Genomic DNA, 1,211 nt, shown 5'->3' with positions numbered 1-1,211 from the left:
ATTAAGATTTCTTACGAGATTGATTCTATAATAGATCAATAAAATAATTAAACTAAATACATTTAAATAAGTAAACCTATAAGATAAACTAAATGCAATACAATATAATCACTATTGTAATTATTAAAATAATATTAATATAATAAATGAAAATAGATGTCATACATATTAAGATATATTTAAACGTTTAATAAGTTTTAATTAATTTATTATTTAAGTACAGCTCGACCCGTCCAAATATTGACCTAATTACCCGCACCTGTGGCGGTGGAATCCCGTCCCGTTTCTCCAATACTTAATATTTTTTCATAATTTTTTTACCAAAAGATAGAGTTTAATATACTTAAGTTTTGGTGTAAGTTTCATAAGTCTAAGTTCATTTTTGAATTAATTACAGCTCGTCCCGTCTACAATTCGGACTAAATTTCAGCACCTGTGGCGTTGGAATCCCGTCCCGTTTCTGCAATGGTTCATACTTCTCACTGATTATTTTACTATTGCGTGCACCCAACTTACAGGAGATGGTGACCGGATGGGATGATGGTAGTAGCGTCAAAATGATCAACACTGTGTGGTTGATGTATTATTTATTTAAAATTGTAAAATATAGTAAACAAGTTGAATTTAAACACTATTAGATTATTCAAATTGACGAAGAAAAACCAGTGTCTTAGAAAATAAGCGATTGCTCGAATATTCTCTAAGTCCCGTAATACGTCGTCAACGAAAATAATCTAAGTCGTAATACAAAAATATAATAATCAATAACGAAGAGGTACAGGGATGTGTACGTACGGTTGGTGAAATCACGTCTGAATACTGGTCACTCCCAGGGCTCCTATATAGTCCTATCCCCTCTCTTACTAGATCCCTGGCGGACTACGTCATTGGTTCTCACTGTCCAGGGGGCCTTCTACAAGATGTGCCTTTTGTCGGTGCGGGGTGTCGTAAAATGACCAAGTATACCCGCAGCCGTCTTGTCATAGTGCCAATATCTGATTCGTAGAATCTACTGCGCTCCGAGGAGGTCTCACAGTTATCTTACCGGTTCGGGTTTGTCATCTGGCCGTTGGCAGACGCCGAGACTGTTGCTTACGTTTATAGTATTGCTCCCCCAAGGTTTTATGTACAGCGGTGACATCATCTAACTATTTACGTGTTACCATAGGACATCGATGCTGTGTATTATGACTATGTGTAGGGGCGGAGTA

This window comes from Acyrthosiphon pisum, unplaced genomic scaffold (genome assembly GCF_005508785.2).
Source record: "Acyrthosiphon pisum isolate AL4f unplaced genomic scaffold, pea_aphid_22Mar2018_4r6ur Scaffold_21547;HRSCAF=24217, whole genome shotgun sequence".
In the NCBI taxonomy this organism is placed as follows: domain Eukaryota; kingdom Metazoa; phylum Arthropoda; class Insecta; order Hemiptera; family Aphididae; genus Acyrthosiphon; species Acyrthosiphon pisum.
The sequence above is the reverse complement of the archived record's forward strand: the minus strand, read 5'-3'. Positions refer to the sequence as shown.